Source organism: Triticum aestivum, chromosome 4D (genome assembly GCF_018294505.1).
Source record: "Triticum aestivum cultivar Chinese Spring chromosome 4D, IWGSC CS RefSeq v2.1, whole genome shotgun sequence".
NCBI classification, from domain to species: Eukaryota; Viridiplantae; Streptophyta; class Magnoliopsida; order Poales; family Poaceae; genus Triticum; species Triticum aestivum.
This window is the reverse complement of record NC_057805.1, coordinates 308,325,533-308,346,133: the sequence shown is the minus strand read 5'-3', so window position 1 is coordinate 308,346,133 and position 20,601 is coordinate 308,325,533.

The window sequence follows — 20,601 nt, the reverse complement described above, 5'->3', positions numbered from 1 at the left end:
CGCCGGTTGGCCTTCTTCCGCTATAAATGGGGAAGGGGGCGGAGCCCCCGTCGCCCATCTCTCCCTTGCTCGCTTGCTTCTTCCTCCTCTCTCCATTGCTAGCAGCGCCACCAATGGCGCCACGAAGGAAGTTCTCTACCGCGGAGAAGGGGAAGGCCCCTCGCGAGGGACCCGGCTCCCCGGCGCCCAAGCGCGGACGCGGCCGTTCGTGCAAGCACCGCGGCCCACTATCGTGGCGGCACCGCGGCACGCGGAGCGGGTCGTCCCACCCATGGCGGCCCAGTTGACGAAGGGAGGCGTGCCATGGTGGCGCGGCCTCCCCGTCCGCACTTCCATTCGGGGGAAGTGTCGCCGGAGTTCGTCGTCAAGTCGAAGAACCCGGCCGGCCACTGGCTCCAACTTCCGTGCTTCTTCGTCGACGAACTGCCAGCCTCTGGTCCAGGCGGGCTCTGGTTGCAGGCGGATGGTTGCTGCAGTAAGGCCTCTTGGGTCGCGGTCGAGACTTCCGCCGCGGGCAACATAGCCCTGTCCCGCGGCTGGCAGACGTTCGCCCGCGCGCGGCCTGGGCAGGCGGTGCACCCTCCACTTCAAGGACGATGGTGGATCGACCCTCTATGTGAGGGTGTTTGGGGAAGATGGTCGCCGTGCCGGGTGCTGCCCCGAGGCGAACGACGGTGAGGTGGTGCTCGGCCTTGGTGACGGTCGCGACGAGGATGAGGGCGAGCCTGCCCTCCGCGGCGACCGTGTCTCGTCCAGCTACGGCGGTTCTTCCTCCGGCGAAAGCTCCAGCAGCGGTGGCTACGACCAGCCGCCGTGCTCGCTTTGAGGGCGGCAGCGGGTCATCTCGTCGCCGTGCCTCCGTGAAGCGCGAAGAAGGGTCTGGCTAGGCTCGGGGTGTTGCTAGGGGCCTGCCTCCGCGGATCTCTGCAATGCCGCTTTTGTTTTGCTCTTTTTCAGGCATAAAAAACGAAACCAGTATGGGCCCAGAGGGGCGTGTATCGAACTGTGGTTCCTTGGTTATTGCACTGTGCGTGTTGTTCCCGTGCCGTGTTGTTATTTTGCGCCAAGATAACTTAACCTGGTGCATTCGGGATGCCCTCTTCCTTACGAGGCGTTTGTTTCCTCGTGTCCATCTTGACCTGGTGGTATGTGTTTGCTCCGGAACTGCAAAAATTCATTAGGAGGTGCGCTAGAAGATTTGCCGTCCACCCAAGCCTTGACCTAGCGCTTTGAATCGCGGTACCCGTGGGGCACGAACTAGGAGAGATGCGCCAGTTTTTGGGCTCGAACGAGGGTGCCTCGCGAGAAGGCAGAGAGGAGAAAAGTGCTCGTGAGGGCACCTGCCTAGCCCCCTCGCGAGGTATGCGAGAGAGAGAACACGAGCGAACCAGAGCCGGAAAATGTGGTAAGAGGCGAGGGAATCGAATCAGCAAGGAACACTAAAAGCAAACTTCGATTAAGGAAAAGCGAGCCAACTACGGAAAGCAAATGAAAAGCCGCGTCTGGCACCTAGTCTAGTCTTCAAGTCTTCTCGCCAGCGCGGAGCTAATTGCTGCCACTAGGCGTGGGCGGGAGCCCCAGGGCCTGAGGCCGGCGCTCCTGAGACTCCGGGGCGTGTACAACCCCACTCATTATTACGTGAGAGTGTCACGGGCGGCGATTTTTCACAGGCACCGGGCCTTCTTCACATGCTCTGGGCCTTTCTTCACAGGCTCTGGGCCTTGCTTCATGGGTAGAACTTCCAGAGGTGCTGGATGTTCCAGGCATTCTGGATAGGTATCCCGTCCTGCGTCTCCAGGCGCGCGGCGCCAGGCCTGGAGACATGGACGACCCTAAACGGGCCCTCCCACATGGGTGAAAGCTTGTGCAGCCCTTCCCTGGAGAGGACCCGCCTCAGGACGAAGTCGCCTACCTCGAGTGTCCTGGAGCGGATGCTACGGCAGTGGTATCGCCGCAGCGCTTGCTGGTACCTTGCCGCCCTCAGTGCGGCTTTGCGACGTCGTTCCTCCCCAGCACGAGGTCCATCCCCCGCGTGGCGTCCTGCTGCGTTTCGTCGAACGCCAGGACCCGTGTGGAGCGATGCTTGACCTCGTGAGGGAGGACCGCTTTAGCTCCGTAGACAAGGAAGAATGGGGTCTCGCCCGTTGGCTTGGTGGCGATGGTGCGGATGGACCACAACACGGACTGGAGCTCGTCGTACCAGCCCCTGCCACAGGCCTCGAGCTTTTTCTTGAAGGTCCTAGTCTTGAGGCCCCTCAGGACCTCCGCGTTGGCGCATTCGGCCTGACCATTGCTCCTGGGGTGCGCCACCGAAGCGTAGCAGATCTGCGTTCCAAGGTTAGCACAGTAGGTTTTGAAGAGGTTACTAGTAAACTGCGAGCCGTTATCTGTGACGATGCGGTTGGGGACCCCGAAGCGGCTCACGAGGCCCTTGATGAACTTGACAGTAGAGCCGGCTGGGATGGTGCGGACGGCTTCCACTTCCGCCCACTTGGTGAACTTGTCGATGGCGACGTAGAGGTAACGGTAGCCCCCAGGCGCTCGAGGGAACAGGCCCAGGATGTCCATCCCCCATACCGCGAACGGCCACGTGAGCGGAATGGTTTGGAGGCCCTGAGCCGACTGATGAAATTGCTTGGCGTGGAACTGGCAGGCTTCGCAAGACTTTACCAGCTAAGCTGCGTCGTTGAGCGCAGTGGGCCAGTAGAACCCACTGCGGAATACTTTGCCGACGAGGGTCCGTGATGACGAGTGGTGCCCGCAGTCACCACTGTTGGGGAACGTAGTAATTTCAAAAAAATTCCTATGCACACGCAAGATCATGGTGATGCATAGCAACGAGAGGGGAGAGTGTTGTCCACGTACCCTCGTAGACCGACAGCGGAAGCGTTATCACAACGCGGTTGATGTAGTCGTACGTCTTCACGATCCGACCGATCAAGTACCCAACGTACGGCACCTCCAAGTTCTACACACGTTCAGCTCGATGACGTCCCTCGAATTCCGATCCAGCCGAGTGTTGAGGGAGAGTTTCGTCAGCACGACGGCGTGGTGACGATGATGATGTTCCACCGACGCAGGGCTTCGCCTAAGCTCCGCGACGGTATTATCGACGTGTAATCTGGTGGAGGGGGCACCGCACACGGCTAAAATATCGTATATCAAGTGTGTTCTTAGGTGCCCCCCTGCCCCCGTATATAAAGGAGCAAGGGGGAGGCCGGCTGCCCTAGGCGCGCCAAGGAGAGAGGGGGAGTCCTCCTCCTAGTACGAGTAGGACTCCCATTTCCTAGTCCTACTAGGAAAGAAGGGGGGGAAGGAAAGAGAGGGAGAGGGAGAGGGAAAGGGGGCTGCGCCCCCCTCTCCTAGTCCAACTAGGACTCCCCTTGGGAGGGGGCGCGCCACCTCCTGGCTGCTGCCCTCTCTCTCCCCTCAAGGCCCACCAAGGCCCAATACTTCCCCGGGGGGTTCCGGTAACCCTCCGGCACTCCGGTTTAATCCGAAACTTCTCCGGAACACTTCCGGTGTGCGAATATAGTCGTCCAATATATCAATCTTTACGTCTCGACCATTTCGAGACTCCTCGTCATGTCCGTGATCACATCCGGGACTCCGAACAACCTTCGGTACATCAAATCACATAAACTCATAATATAACTGTCATCGTAACTTTAAGCGTGCGGACCCTTTGGGTTCAAGAACTATGTAGACATGACCGAGACACCTCTCCGGTCAATAACCAATAGCGGGACCTGGATGCCCATATTGGCTCCCACATATTCTACGAAGATCTTTATCGGTCAGACCGCATAACAACATACGTTGTTCCCTTTGTCATCGGTATGTTACTTGCCCGAGATTCGATCGTCGGTATCTCGATACCTAGTTCAATCTCGTTACCGGCAAGTCTCTTTACTCGTTCCGTAATACATCATCCCGCAACTAACTCATTAGTCACAATGCTTGCAAGGCTTATAGTGATGTGCATTACCGAGTGGGCCCAAAGATACCTCTCCGACAATCGAAGTGACAAATCCTAATCTCGAAATACGCCAACCCAACAAGTACCTTTGGAGACACCTGTAGAGCACCTTTATAATCACCCAGTTACGTTGTGATGTTTGGTAGCACACAAAGTGTTCCTCCGGTAAACGGGAGTTGCATAATCTCATAGTCATAGGAACATGTATAAGTCATGAAGAAAGCAATAGCAACATACTAAACGATCGGGTGCTAAGCTAACGTAATGGGTCATGTCAATCACGTCATTCTCCTAATGAGGTGATCCCGTTAATCAAATGACAACTCATGTCTATGGCTAGGAAACATAACCATCTTTGATTAACGAGCTAGTCAAGTAGAGGCATACTAGTGACACTCTGTTTGTCTATGTATTCACACATGTATTATGTTTCCGGTTAATACAATTCTAGCATGAATAATAAACATTTATCATGATATAAGGAAATATATAATACTTTATTATTGCCTCTAGGGCATATTTCCTTCAGTCTCCCACTTGCACTAGAGTCAATAATGTAGATTACATAGTAATGATTCTTACACCCATGGAGTCTTGGTGTTGATCATGTTTTGCTCGTGTAAGAGGCTTAGTCAACGGGTCTGCTACATTCAGATCCGTATGTATCTTGCAAATTTCTATGTCTCCCACCTGGACTAAATCCCGGATGGAATTGAAGCGTCTTCTGATGTGCTTGGTTCTCTTGTGAAATCTGGATTCCTTTGCTAAGGCAATTGCACCAGTATTATCACAAAAGATTTTCATTGGTCCCGATGTACTAGGTATGACACCTAGATCGGATATGAACTCCTTCATCCAGACTCCTTCATTCGCTGCTTCCGAAGCAGCTATGTATTCCGCTTCACACGTAGATCCTGCCACAACACTTTGCTTGGAACTGCACCAACTGACAGCTCCACCGTTCAATGTAAATACGTATCCGGTTTGCGATTTCGAATCGTCCGGATCAGTGTCAAAGCTTGCATCAACGTAACCCCTTACGATGAGCTCTTTGTCACCTCCATATATGAGAAACATATCCTTAGTCCTTTTCAGGTATTTCAGGATGTTCTTGACCGCTGTCCAGTGATCCACTCCTGGATTACTTTGGTACCTCCCTGCTAAACTTATAGCTACGGACACATCAGGTCTGGTACACAGCATTGCATACATGATAGAGCCTATGGCTGAAGCATAGGGAACATCTTTCATCTTCTCTCTATCTTCTGCAGTGGTCGGGCATTGAGTCTTACTCAATCTCACACCTTGTAGTACAGGCAAGAACCCTTTCTTTGCTTGATCCATTTTGAACTTCTTCAAAACTTTGTTAAGGTATGTGCTTTGTGAAAGTCCAATTAAGTGTCTTGATCTATCTCGATAGATCTTAATGCCTAATATATATGCAGCTTCACCGAGGTCTTTCATTGAAAAACTCTTATTCAAGTATCCCTTTATGCTATCCAGAAATTCTATATCATTTCCAATCAGTAATATGTCATCCACATATAATATCAGAAATGCTATCGAGCTCCCACTCACTTTCTTGTAAATACAGGCTTCTCCAAAAGTCTGTATAAAACCAAATGCTTTGATCACACTATCAAAGCGTTTATTCCAACTCCGAGAGGCTTGCACCAATCCATAAATGGATCGCTGGAGCTTGCACACTTTGTTAGCTCCCTTTGGATCGACAAAACCTTCAGGTTACATCATATACAACTCTTCTTCCAGAAATCCATTCAGGAACGCAGTTTTGACATCCATTTGCCAAATTTCATAATCATAAAATGCGGCAATTGCTAACATGATTCGGACAGACTTAAGCATCGCTACGGGTGAGAAGGTCTCATCGTAGTCAATCCCTTGAACTTGTCGAAAACCTTTCGCAACAAGTCGAGCTTTATAGACAGTAACATTACCATCAGCGTCAGTCTTCTTCTTGAAGATCCATTTATTTTCAATGGCTTGCCGACCATCGGGCAAGTCAACCAAAGTCCATACTTTGTTCTCATACATGGATCCCATCTCGGATTTCATGGCTTCAAGCCATTTTGCGGAATCTGGGCTCACCATCGCTTCTTCATAGTTCGTAGGTTCGCCATGGTCTAGTAACATGACCTCCAGAACAGGATTACCGTACCAATCTGGTGCGGATCTTGATCTAGTTGACCTACGAAGTTCAGTAATAACTTGATATGAAGTTTCATGATCATTATCATTAACTTCCTCACTACTTGGTGTAGGTGTCGCAGAAACTGATTTATGTGATGATCTACTTTCCAATAAGGGAGCAGGTACAATTACCTCATCAAGTTCTACTTTCCTCCCACTCACATCTTTCGAGAGAAACTCCTTCTCTAGAAAGGATCCATTTCTAACAACGAATATCTTGCCTTCGGATCTGTGATAGAAGGTGTACCCAACGGTCTCCTTTGGGTATCCTATGAAGACATATTTCTCCGATTTGGGTTCGAGCTTATCAGGTTGAAGTTTCTTCACATAAGCATCGCAACCCCAAACTTTAAGATACGACAACTTTGGTTTCTTGCCAAACCATAGTTCAAAAGGCGTCGTCTCAACGGATTTCGATGGTGTCCTATTTAGAGTGAATGCAGCCGTCTCTAAAGCATAACCCCAAAACGATAGCGGTAAATCAGTAAGAGACATCATAGTTCGCACCATATCTAATAAAGTACGATTACGACGTTCGGACACACCATTACGCTGTGGTGTTCTGGGTGGCGTGAGTTGCGAAACTATTCCGCATTATTTCAATTGTAGACCAAACTCGTAACTCAAATATTCTCCTCCACAATCAGATCGTAGGAATTTTATTTTCTTGTTACGATGATTTTCAACTTCACTCTGAAATTCTTTGAACTTTTCAAATGTTTCAGACTTATGTTTCATTAAGTAGATATACCCATATCTGCTCAAATCATCTGTGAAGGTGAGAAAATAACGATATCCGCCACGAGCCTCAATATTCATCGGACCACATACATCTGTATGTATGATTTCCAACAAATCTGTTGCTCTCTCCATAGTTCCGGAGAACGGTGTTTTGGTCATCTTGCCCATAAGGCACGGTTCGCAAGTACCAAGTGATTCAAAATCATGTGATTCCAAAATTCCATCAGTATGGAGTTTCTTCATGCGCTTTACACCGATATGACCCAAATGGCCGTGCCACAAATAAGTTGCACTGTCATTATTAACTCTGCATCTTTGGGCTTCAACATTATGAATATGTGTATCACTACTATCGAGATTCATTAAAAATAGACCACTCTTCAAGGGTGCATGACCATAAAAGATATTATTCATATAAATAGAACAACCATTATTCTCTGATTTAAATGAATAACCGTCTCGCATTAAACAAGATCCAGATATAATGTTCATGCTCAACGCTGGCACAAAATAACAATTATTTAGGTCTAAAACTAATCCCGAAGGTAGATGTAGAGGTAGCGTGCCGACGGCGATCACATCGACTTTGGAACCATTTCCCACGCGCATCGTCACCTCGTCCTTAGCTAAACTTCGCTTAATCCGTAGCCCCTGTTTCGAGTTGCAAATATTAGCAACAGAACCAGTATCAAATACCCAGGTGCTACTGCGAGTATTAGTAAGGTACACATCAATAACATGTATATCACATATACCTTTGTTAACCTTGCCATCCTTCTTATCCGCCAAATACTTGGGGCAGTTCTGCTTCCAGTGGCCAGTCTGCTTACAGTAGAAGCACTCAGTTTCAGGCTTAGGTCCAGACTTGGATTTCTTCTCCTGAACAGCAACTTGCTTGCTATTCTTCTTGAAGTTCCCTTTCTTCTTCCCTTTGCCCTTTTTCTTGAAACTAGTGGTTTTACTGACCATCAACACTTGATGCTCCTTTTTGATTTCTACCTCCGCTGCCTTTAGCATTGCAAAGAGCTCGGGAATCGTCTTATCCATCCCTTGCATGTTATAGTTCATCACGAAGCTCTTGTAGCTTGGTGGCAGTGATTGAAGAATTCTGTCAATGACGCAATCATCCGGAAGTTGAACTCCCAGTTGAATCAAGTGATTATTATACCCAGACATTCTGAGTATATGCTCACTGACAGAACTATTCTCTTCCATCTTGCAGCTATAGAACTTATTGGAGACTTCATATCTCTCAATCCGGGCATTTGCTTGAAATATTAACTTCAACTCCTGGAACATCTCATATGCTCCATGACGTTCAAAACGTCGTTGATGTCCTGGTTCTAAGCCGTAAAGCATGGCACACTGAACTATTGAGTAGTCATCAGCTTTGCTTTGCCAGACGTTCATAACTTCTGGCGTAGCTCTTGCAGGAGGCCTGGCACCTAGCGGTGCTTCCAGGACGTAATTCTTCTGTGCAGCAATGAGGATAATCCTCAAGTTACGGACCCAGTCCGTGTAATTGCTACCATCATCTTTCAACTTAGCTTTCTCAAGGAACGCATTAAAATTCAACGGAACAACAGCACGGGCCATTTATCTACAATTAACATAGACAAGCAAGATACTATCAGGTACTAAGTTCATGATAAATTTAAGTTCAATTAATCATATTACTTTAAGAAGTCCCACTTAGATAGACATCTCTCTAATCATCTAAGTGATTACGTGATCCAAAGCAACTAAACCATGTCCGATTAACACGTGAGATGGAGTAGTTTCAATGGTGAACATCACTATGTTGATCATATCTACTATATGATTCACGCTCGACCTTTCGGTCTCTGTGTTCCGAGGCCATATCTGTACATATGCTAGGCTCGTCAAGTTTAACCTGAGTATTCCGCGTGTGCAACTGTTTTGCACCCGTTGTATTTGAACGTAGAGCCTATCACACCCGATTAACACGTGGTGTCTCAGCACGAAGAACTTTCGCAACGGTGCATACTCAGGGAGAACACTTTTGTCTTGAAATTTTAGTGAGAGATCATCTTATAATGCTACCGTCAATCAAAGCAAGATAAGATGCATAAAGGATTAACATCACATGCAATCAATATAAGTGATATGATATGGCCATCATCATCTTGTGCTTGTGATCTCCATCTCCGAAGCACCGTGCTCGTGATCTCCATCTCCAAAGCACCATCGTCACCGGCTCGACACCTTGATCTCCATCGTAGTATCGTTGTCGTCTCGCCAACTTATTGCTTTTACAACTATCGCTACCGCTTAGTGATAAATTAAAACTATTACATGGCGATTGCATCTCATACAATAAAGCGACAACCATATGGCTCCTGCCAGTTGCCGATAACTCGGTTACAAAACATGATCATCTCATACAACACATTATATGACATCATGTCTTGACCATATCACATCACAACATGCCCTGCAAAAACAAGTTAGACGTCCTCTACTTTGTTGTTGCATGTTTTACGTGGCTGCTACGGGCTTAGCAAGAACCGTTCTTACATACGCATCAAAACCACAACGATAGTTTGTCAAGTTGGTGCTGTTTTAACCTTCGCAAGGACCGGGCGTAGCCACACTTGGTTCAACTAAAGTGAGAGAGACAGACACCCGCCAGTCACCTTTAAGCAACGAGTGCTCCGAACGGTGAAACCAGTCTCGCGTAAGCGTACGCGTAATGTCGGTCCGGGCCGCTTCATCTCACAATACCGCTGAACCAAGGTATGACATGCTGGTAAGCAGTATGACTTATATCGCCCACAACTCACTTGTGTTCTACTCGTGCATAGCATCAACGCATAAAACCAGGCTCGGATGCCACTGTTGGGGAACATAGTAATTTCAAAAAAATTCCTACGCACACGCAAGATCATGGTGATGCATAGCAACGAGAGGGGAGAGTGTTGTCCACGTACCCTCGTAGACCGACAGCGAAAGCGTTATCACAACGCGGTTGATGTAGTCATACGTCTTCATGATCCGACCGATCAAGTACCGAACGTACGGCACCTCCAAGTTCTACACACGTTCAGCTCGATGACGTCCCTCGAACTCCGATCCAGCCGAGTGTTGAGGGAGAGTTTCGTCAGCACGACGGCGTGGTGACGATGATGATGTTCCACTGATGCAGGGCTTCGCCTAAGCTCCGCGACGGTATTATCGACGTGTAATCTGGTGGACGGGGGCACCGCACAAGGCTAAAATATCGTATATCAAGTGTGTTCTTAGGTGCCCCCCTGCCCCCGTATATAAAGGAGCAAGGGGGAGGCCGGATGCCCTAGGCGCGCCAAGGAGAGAGGGGGAGTCCTCCTCCTAGTAGGAGTAGGACTCCCCTTTCCTAGCCCTACTAGGAAAGAAGGGGGGAAGGAAAGAGAGGGAGAGGGAGAGGGAAAGGGGGCTGCGCCCCCCTCTCCTAGTCCAACTAGGACTCCACTTGGGAGGGGGCGCGCCACCTCCTGGCTGCTGCCCTCTCTCTCCCCTCAAGGCCCACCAAGGCCCAATACTTCCCCGGGGGGTTCCGGTAACCCTCCAGCACTCCGGTTTAATCCGAAACTTCTCCGGAACACTTCCGGTGTCCGAATATAGTCGTCCAATATATCAATCTTTACGTCTCAAACATTTCGAGACTCATCGTCATGTCCGTGATCACATCCAGGACTCCAAACAACCTTCGGTACATCAAATCACATAAACTCATAATATAACTGTCATCGTAACTTTAAGCGTGCGGACCCTTTGGGTTCGAGAACTATGTAGACATGACCGAGACACCTCTCCGGTCAATAACCAATAGCGGGACCTGGATGCCCATATTGGCTCCCACATATTCTACGAAGATCTTTATCGGTCCGACCGCATAACAACATACGTTGTTCCCTTTGTCATCGGTATGTTACTTGCCCGAGATTCGATCGTCGGTATCTCGATACCTAGTTCAATCTCGTTACCGGCAAGTCTCTTTACTCGTTCCGTAATACATCATCCCACAACTAACTCATTAGTCACAATGCTTGCAAGGATTATAGTGATGTGCATTACCGAGTGGGCCCAGAGATACCTCTCCGACAATCGGAGTGACAAATCCTAATCTCGAAATATGCCAACCCAACAAGTACCTTTGGAGACACCTGTAGAGCACCTTTATAATCACCCAGTTACGTTGTGACGTTTGGTAGCACACAAAGTGTTCCTCCGGTAAACGGGAGTTGCATAATCTCATAGTCATAGGAACATGTATAAGTCATGAAGAAAGCAATAGCAACATACTAAACGATCGGGTGCTAAGCTAACGTAATGGGTCATGTCAATCACGTCATTCTCCTAATGAGGTGATCCCATTAATCAAATGACAACTCATGTCTATGGCTAGGAAACATAACCATCTTTGATTAACGAGCTAGTCAAGTAGAGGCATACTAGTGACACTCTGTTTGTCTATGTATTCACACATGTATTATGTTTCTGGTTAATACAATTCTAGCATGAATAATAAACATTTATCATGATATAAGGAAATATATAATACTTTATTATTGCCTCTAGGGCATATTTCCTTCAACCACCGTGTATGTCAGTTAGCAGCTCCTTCCCCTGGTCCCTGGAAATGCAGCGCAAGGAAACGTCATTTGGCCGCTTCCTGTACAGCTCGCCATCCCGGATGCAGTACGCCGTGGCTTGCCGAACCACACGCTCTGCATCCTCCTCCTTCTCTGGCAGCGCCCCTTGCATCAGATACTCCTTGAATTCCTTGGTCCAGCATCCCTCCCGAGGTTCAAGCGCCAAGAGCAAGCGAGCTCCTGAGGTCGGGCCACAGGACGGGGCTCCTGAGACAGGAGGCTGTGGAAGCTCCTCCCGAGGCTGAGTTGTGCTTGAAAGTGGTGGTGTCGCTGATGGCTTGAAGAGCCATTCCTCAATGACACTGGGCTCTTTTGGCCGTCGCTTGGATGCTCTCCTGGCGATGTCGTCGGCTTCCTTGTTGGTGCCCCGGGGCACGTGCTGCAGCTCCAAGCCCGAGAACTGCTTCTCCATCTTGCGCACCTCCGCGAGGTATGCCTCCATATGCTCGTCCTTTGGCTCGTATACTTTGTTGGAGAAGTTGACGAGGAGCTGCGAGTCGCCTCTAACGGTAAGGCGCTTCACCCCCAGAGCTGTCGCGGCCTTCAGGCCAGCTACGAGGCCTTCGTATTCTGCGATGTTGTTGGAGACCTTCTCGCCATGCTGAAAATAGAGTTGCACGGCATAATAGAGCTTATCCTGAGTGGGCGAGATTAGTACTGCTCCAGCCCCTGCGCCGCCGTCGATGAGGGTCTTGGTAAGTTGCACATTGCTGATGACTGGTGAACAAAGCAGCGGGAGGGCGCCAGCGGTGGCTGCACACTTGAGCTGATCTGCCGAGTTGAAGGTGATGGCGCACTGGGACCACCTGAGCGGGCGCGTGGCCTCGAGCTTGGGGAGGACTGCATTCACCTCACGAGCAAACTGTTTGAAGATGCACTGCGAGGCTGGGGCCTGAGCGTCGCCCAAGATGCAGGCGATAGCATGCGGCTCCTGGAAGCCCCCAGCCCCCTTGTCCTGATGGTGATCGTCGTTCCTTCTTGGTGGTGGCGGCAATGGGGGAAGACCGGTGTTGCCCTGAGGACGATCCTCACGAGGCTGGTCCCTCCAGGCGCCCTCGCGAGGATGGTCTTGCCAGCGGTCCTCGCGAGGCCTGTTGCGCCAGTCCTGGCGCGGGCCACGGTCGTCCCAGCGTCCGCCTCCACGTCCTCCTCCGCGGCCGTAGCCCCGGTCGCTGCGCTCGGGGCGTCGACCGAAGCGTCCTTCGCGAATGGCTCTGAGCTCTTGACAGTCGCTGGTGTTGTGGGTGTTCAGGTTGTGGAAGGCGCAGAACGGTCGGCTGCCCTTGGATGACTCGGGCTGGTCCCTGCCTCGCTTGGTGTCCGGCTCTGCTGCGAGCACAGCTGCTTCCTTGCGCTTCACATCCTTGGCCTTGGCCTTCTTCTCCTCTGCACCCGCAGCTGGCAGCTCGAGGAGGGAAAGGCGCCCCTCCTCAGCTCTTTCGCACTTGGTTGCCAGGTTGAACAGCTCTTGAGATGTGCACAGCTCCTCGTGGATAGCGAGCTCCTCCTTCATCTTGATGTCGCGGACGCCGTCAGAGAACGCGGAGATGATGGCCTCGTCCGTGACCTTGGGGATCTTGAGGCGAGTGTTGTTGAAGCGCTGGATGTACTTCTGGAGGGTCTCTCTTGGTTGTTGCTTGATGCGGCGCAGGTCACCCGCGGCCGGCGGGCGGTCGCGGGTGCCCAGGAAGTTGGCGACAAAGCGGTCGCGCATCTCATCCCAGGAGGAGATCGAGCCGTGCTGCAGGTTCAGGAGCCAGGAGCGGGCACCATCCTTGAGAGCCATGGGAAACCAGTTCACCATGACTTTCTCATCGCCGTTGGCCGCTTCGATGCTCAGCTCGTAGAGCTGCAGGAACTCCGCGGGGTCGGCGGTGCCGTCGTAGCAAGGTGGCAGATCCGGCTTGAACTTGCCTGGCCAGGCGACGAAACGCAGCTCAGGGGTGAAGGCGCGGCAGCCGGCCGTGGTTGCCGGGGCCCGTCTCAGAGGTGGAGCTTGGTCTTGGTGAGGCCCGCGTGCTGCTACTGCAGGTAGCGCACGGTCTTGGTGAGGTGGCGCGGGGAGCGCAGGTGCAGCTTCTCGCAGCCGAGGAATTTCTTGGCAGCTTCTCTCTTCGCGCGCGGGCACCGGGCATGGTGGATCACGCCGTGGGGCCGCGCGCCTTAGTGCCAAGGCACAGTCTTGGGGCAGATGTGGTGGAGGCGCTCCATGAGCCACGTCGCCCGTGGCTGGTGGAGGGCGAGGCAGAGAGTGGGACGGCGTGGGGAGGCCCCTGCGGCGCGGACGAGTTCGGCGACGCGGTCGAGCCAGTCCTCGTAGAGGTCGTCGACCGGGCGATAGCGTAGGAGCTCATTCGCCATGAGGAGCACGGCCTGCGCGTCCATGGGAGCGCGACGTGCGTGGGACAAGGAACCGGCCGGGGTCAGCGATGGAGTGGCGGTGCGGCCGTCCTGCCGCACCGATGGGTGCAGCGAGGACACTTGCTGTTCTTTCCCCGCCGGGCCGGTAGCAGCGTTTGCGGCAGGAGATGGAGAACGACGAGGTGGCCCGCCGACGGGAGCCGTCTGAGCAATGCGGGCGGTGAGGGCAGCCCGGCGCTCAGCTCGAGCGTGGCGAGCGTCCGCCATGGAGACGACGGAGCGACGAATCGACGGAAGGGAAGCTACGGTGCACCCCTACCTGGCGCGCCAAATGTCGGATGTGGGGTTCCGGCAAAACCATTTAGGTTCAAACTCTGGGGTGCGCGTGAAGTCTTTCCTCCTACCGATCCACGCCCTAGCTCGCTAAGATCTCATGGACGAACTCGACGAACTCACAACACAGAGAGACACGAGGTTTATACTGGTTCGGGCCACCGTTGTGGTGTAATACTCTAATCCAGTGTGTGGTGGTGGATTGCCTCTTGGGCTGATGAAGAACAGTACAAGGGGAAGAACAGCCTCCTGAGGTTGAGGTGTTCTTGTGCTCTGTGGACAGGTGGATGAGAACTCGGTCAGTTCAACCTGCCTCTACTGTGGTGGCTAGCTCTACTTATATAGGCCCTGGTCCTCTCCCCAAATGTTGAGCGGGAAGGGAGCCAATAATGGCGGGCCAATTCGAAAGGGGACAACTAGTACAAGCTATCCTGACAAAAGTGGTCTTCGCCTTCAAAGGCTCTGGTGGTGACGCCGTCTTGGGCTCCATGGTGACCTCCGTCTTGCCGTCCCGCTGGTCTTGGTCTTGTTGCACCGATATGGTAACCTTTGCCTGATGCCTCGGTACTCCACACCCGCGCTTGCTTCCTTAGCACCAAAGAGGAAACAAGGACGCTGCACGCGCTGGCGCCCGCCTGGTGCCGATCGTCATGGCTCACGTCACGTGAGCCTCGTGAGGTTTGCTCTTCCTTGATATCTCTGCTCCTCGCAAGGCAGCCTAGTGAGGCCGCTCCTGAGGAGGTCTTGCGTCGTCCGCCTCGCGAGGCTTGGCCCCTTGCGAGGGTCTTGAATGCTTTGTTGATGAAGATGGGCCGTACAGGCCCACTAGCATAGCCACGCCGTGGGCCGCAGGCAGGCAAGTCTGGGGACCCCCGTTCCCAGGACGCCGACAACCGTTTGTTTGCGGGTGGTAGACAGAGGCGTAATCGAGCTTAATGCCCAGATTAGCACACCAGGTTTTCACCTCATCAGCTGTGAAATTGGAACCGTTATCAGTGGTGATGGTGTGTGGTACACCATAATGGTCCACCACATCGGATATAAATGCAATCACCGATCCGGACTCGGCCGTTTTAACTGGTCTAGCCTCTATCCACTTGGTGAATTTGTCCACCATGACCAGCAGATATTTTTTCTTATGGCTTCCCCCTTTAAGGGGTCCAACCATGTCCAAGCCCTAGACCGCAAAGGGCCATGTAATGGGGATTGTTTGTAGGGCGGTTGGGGGCATATGGCTTTGGTTGGCGAAGAGTTGGCATCCAACGCAGCGCTGGATGAGGTCTTGTGCGTCTGCCCGGGCCGTAGGCCAATAAAATCCTGTCCGGAAGGCCTTGCTGACAAGTGCCCGGGCTGCGGCGTGGTGCCCACTGAGGGAGTCCTGGATTAGGGGGTCCTCGGACTGCCAGACTATATACTTTGGCCGGACTGTTGGACTATGAAGATACAAGATTGAAGACTTCGTCCCGTGTCCGGATGGGACTCTCCTTTGCATGGGAGGCAAGCTTGGCAGTTCGGATATGTAGATCTCCTCCCTTGCAACCGACTCTGTGTAACCCTAGCCCCCTCCAGTGTCTGTATAAACCGGAGGGTTTAGTCCGTAGGACAACAAGAATCATAATCACAGGCTAGCTTCTAGGGTTTAGCCTCTACGATCTCGTGGTAGATCAACTCTTGTAATACGCATATCATCAAGATCAATCAAGCAGGAAGTAGGGTATTACCTCCATCGAGAGGGCCCGAACCTGGGTAAACATTGTGTACCCCGCCTCCTGTTACCATCCGCCTTAGACGCACAGTTCGGGACCCCCTACCCGAGATCCGCCGGTTTTGACACCAACATTGGTGCTTTCATTGAGAGTTCCACTGTGCCATCACCATAAAGGCTTGATGGCCCCTTCGATCATCGGCAATGATGCGATCCAGGTTGAGGTTTTCCTCCCCGGACAGATCTTCGTATTCGGCGGCTTCGTACTGCGGGCCAACTCGCTTGGCCATCTGGAGCAGATCAAGAGTTACGCCCCTGGCCATCAGGTCAGGTTTGGAAGCTTGAACTATACTGCCGACATCCCCGGAGACTTAATCTTCGACGGATTAGAGCCCATGTCTGGTGCGCCGCACAGTCACGACGAGCATGACTTAGCTCTGCCGTCGGACAGTGTTCGGGAGATCACACCTGTGGCCACTCCGGCCCTCAATCTGGAGCAGATCGCGCCGTCCGGGGACGGGTGGATGGACCCCACGATGGAGGCTGCGTACTCAGCGGCGATGGAGCCGAATGCTGACTTCACCTCCTATGAGACCTGTGTTGCCGGACACTTGGATTCGTCCCCGGCCACGGGCTCTGAACCGCCTGCGTCTGTGCCTATCGAATCTGATTGGGCACCGATCATGGAGTTTTCCTCCGCGGATATCTTTCAGCACTTGCCCCTGGGCGACGTGCTAAATTCATTAAGGTCTCTCTCCTTGTCAGGAGACCCTTGGCTGAACTATGTCCGGCTTGAGTGGGAAGTGGACGACGAAGATATTCGTTCCCCACCCACCACCCACTTAATAGCCACTGTCGACGACTTAACCGACATGCTCGATTTCGGCTCCGAAGACATCGACGGTATGGACGACGATGCAGGAGACGAACAGGAACCACCGCCCACAGGGCGCTGGACGGCCACCTCATCATATGATATATATATGGTGGACACCCCCAAAGAAAGCGATGGCAATAAGGCAACGGAGGATAATCCCTCCGAGAAGCAATCCAAGCACCAGCGTCAGCGGCGCCGCTCTAAACCCCGCCATAGCAAAAGCAGCGATACCGGCACAAGGGACAATACCGCTGCAGATAATGCCGAAGACGAAGACAATCCCCTCCAGCCAGGCTTCAAGCAGGAGGATGGGCAAGCTAGCCCTAAGGAACAGGCAGCAGACGACGAATCAGAGGATGACAATTACATGCCTTCCTCCGAAGACGAGGTGAGCCTCGGCGACGAAGAATTTATCGTGCCTGAGGATCCCGTCGAGCAGGAGCGCTTCAAGCACCGGCTTATAGCCACGGCAAAAAGTCTGAAGAAAAAGCAACAACAGCTTCGAGCTGACCAAGATCTGCTAGCGGATAGATGGACTGAGGTCCTGGCGGCCGAGGAATACGAACTCGAGTGCCCAACCAAGAGTTACCCAAAGCGCAGGTTGCTACCCCAACTCAAGGAGGAGGCATTAAAACCTACACTACCAGCGTATGATGCGGCTGATCGGCCACCTTGTAGCCGAGACAGAGCGGCATTTCAGCCCGAAGTCCAGCCCGCACCCCGTCACCAGTCAAACAAAAACACCAAAGCCCGGGGCAACACGTAGGACCTGCGAGACGTATTGGAAAACAAAGCAGGACATAAAAGATTGATCTACGGATCACGAGGGCGCCCCCCAACGCGTGACGACGACCGTCACGCCGGATATACTAAAAGAAAATCCGGCCGGGCCAAATACAGCAGACAAGACTCGTATGAACTATGTCGTGACACAGCCCGGCACAGAGGCGCCGCACACCCCCTATGCTTCACCGATGAAGTAATGGATCATGAATTCCCGGAAGGGTTTAAACCCGTGAAAATTGAATCATATGATGGTACTACAGACCCCGCTGTATGGATAGAGGATTTTTTCCTCCACATTCACATGGCCCGCGGGGATGATCTACACGCCATCAAGTATCTCCCGCTGAAACTCAAAGGACCGGCTCGGCATTGGCTGAATAGCTTGCCGGCAAACTCGATCGGAAGTTGGGAGAACCTGGCAAACGCATTCCTGGACAACTTCCAGGGAACTTATGCGCGACCACCGGATGCTGATGATTTAAGTCACATAATACAATAGCCCGGAGAGTCAGCCAGGAAATTCTGGACTCGGTTCCTAACTAAAAAGAACCAAATTGTCGACTATCCGGATGCCGAAGCCCTAGCGGCCTTTAAACATAACATCTGTGACGAATGGCTTGCCCGACATCTCGGCCAAGAGAAGCCAAAATCCATGGCAGCCCTCACGACACTCATGACCCGCTTTTGCGCGGGCGAGGATAGCTGGTTGGCCCTTAGCAACAACACAGCAAGCAACCCTGGCACATCAGAGGCCAGAGATAGCAATGGCAAACCCCGACGCAACAAACACAAGCGCCGCAAAAATGGTGAAAACGCCGAAGATACGGCAGTCAATGCTGGACTTAGTGGCTCTAAGTCCGGTCAGCGGAAAGGGCCACTCAAAAATGACAACTCGGGTCCGTCCAGTCTGGACCGCATACTCGACCGCCAATGCCAAATTCATGGCACCCCAGTAACGCCAGCCAATCATACCAACAGAGAATGCTGGGTCTTCAAACAAGCCGGCAGGTCAGGCGCCAAAAACAAAGATGGGGGATCTCAAAGCGATGATGGCAACGAGGAGCCCAGATCACCGAATACAGGAGGGCAAAAGAAATTTCCCTCGCAAATCCAAACGGTGAATGTGGTAAACAACATCCACATTCCCAACCCGGACCGGAGGCGCACCCTTAGGGATGTCGACTTAACGGAAACAGTCGCCCCACAATATAAACTAGGGCCGATCACCTTCAGCCGCACGGATCATCCAGTTAACACTAATCAGGGCAATCCAGCCGCACTAATCCTCGACCCAATAATTAACGGGTTCCACCTCACACGAGTCCTTATGGACGGGGGCAGCAGTCTAAACCTGCTTTACCAGGACACAGTGCGCAAGATGGGCATCGATCATTCGGTGATCAAACCCACTAAAGCCACCTTTCGAGGTATTATACCAGGTGTGGAGGCCCGCTGTACAGGCTCCATCGCCCTTGAGGTAGTCTTCGGATCACTAGACAATCACCGTGCCGAAGAGTTAATCGTTGACATCGTCCCCTTTCGCAGTGATTATCAGGCACTGCTCGGACGAACCGCGTTCGCTCGATTCAACGCGGTGCCACATTATGCCTACTGTAAGCTCAAGATGCCCGGTCCGCATGGCGTCATCACCGTTAATGGTAAGGCCATACTTTCCCTCGGTACCAAAGAGTATACAGATGCTTTAACGGCAGAAGCAGCGAGCGGCACCTTTCAGCCGAACCTCGAGTCGACGGCCAAGCTCCCGGACACGGCCAAAGGACTTCGACCTACTTCGCGGCAGGATAGCCCGGCTCATCCAGAGCTCAATTAAACACTCCGGCGAGGGCCAGGACAGGCCACATACCACGGCTCAACCGCTCTCCGGCACATAAACATTTGTTACATCTTCTTCGCAGGTTCACCTTTGCGCAGACCAGGACAGGCGACATGCAGTTCAAACGCACAAGGGAATCCTTAGATATTCCCCGCGATGACCATCTGACTATGCTCCGGATCCGCACACAGCTTCTTCCCCCCTAGTCTCAGCTGGTTCAACAGTCATACCCCTTTTTTATCTCATTATTTGTACTCGTACGCATCGACGTACTATTCAAATACAACACGTGGATTTATATGACGCTTATCTGCTGATTATTTCTTATTGAAATTATTTTCTCAAGTGGCATCCGTACGTCGCGATATGCCTTAAAATATGCCAGGGGCTTTGTTTAACCCATAATACGGCAATAAAGTCCGAACACCTTCATGGAAGTTCGGCACCCCGAACTTATAGCATTATAGGCATTAGCTCCGAATCATGTCTTGGGTCAAATGTTGGGTTTGCCCGGCTCCCATGTTTTGCTACCTTACGTTCCGCTATATCGCCTAAGGCGGCACAGGGAGAACTACTACGATTGTGTCCCGGTTCTTCCGGACGAGCACCTCAGTAGAGAAAGCCGAAAACTGACTGTCATGATACGGCGAGAGCTGGTCAGCTGTTCGAGAGGTTGTAAAATCTTTAAGGATTTCTCCCGCATGATGCCATAACCAATGCAGTGTGCGTTGGATCGGTTTTTCTTTCGATCAGGTGCTTATAGAGCCCCTCGTGCGGTCTTCCGAGCACCAGGGGCTGCGCCTACCTTCCTTTCCTAAAGCTCCTATGTCTAAGTAAGAGTGATAAAGCCCTATAGTCCGATTGCCTGGTTCGGTGTGCTGAACACCTCCTTCGAAGGACCCAAAACTGGGATAAAGAGTGATCAGGTTTATCCCGAACACCCCCGTACTTGCTACGTGGGGGCAGAAGCCGACGACTGGCCAACTCTCAGGATTAATATATAAAACGGCCGCGCATGAGGATAAACTTTCATATAACAGGCAATAGAAATGACCTTGTTCAAACATTACAAAGGACAACATGATTTGCATTCATGGAAATATAACGTCCTTGGCGCATAGC